We start from the raw sequence: 485 nt of genomic DNA, 5'->3' as shown, positions 1-485 counted from the left end.
TATCTCCCTTATGTTTTTAAATATGCATGAGTTATTTCCCTTTGTTTAACCATTGTGACGAAATTGTCTCCCTTGTATGGATGTACTGCGCTTGATTGTGCTCTGTCAAACATATCAGATGTACGATCCGATAAGATTCAAGTCGTTCTTATAATAGCGCTGTATGGAAGCAAAATTGTGTTAAGAAAACCTGCCCCGAGGCATCTATTCATTAAACATCATATCTAATCATAGACTTAGAGAAAAAAAATTCCATTTGTTTAGAAATTTCAATGTTGGATGATCGTGAATACCTTATGTTACAGATGATGGGGTAGACTCGATTATTTTCTTTTTTTCGATTGGCTGTGAATACCTCCTGTCCAAATCTGATGGGGTAGACTCGATCATTTTTGATCGTTTAAAAAATATCAATGTTTGTTTGTTCAGAAATTTCAATGTTGGATGACTGGGTCAAAATCTGATGGGTAGACTCGATTATTCAG

Source organism: Lottia gigantea, assembly GCF_000327385.1.
Source record: "Lottia gigantea unplaced genomic scaffold LOTGIsca_10, whole genome shotgun sequence".
NCBI classification, from domain to species: Eukaryota; Metazoa; Mollusca; class Gastropoda; family Lottiidae; genus Lottia; species Lottia gigantea.
Note: the sequence above shows the minus strand (reverse complement) of the source record.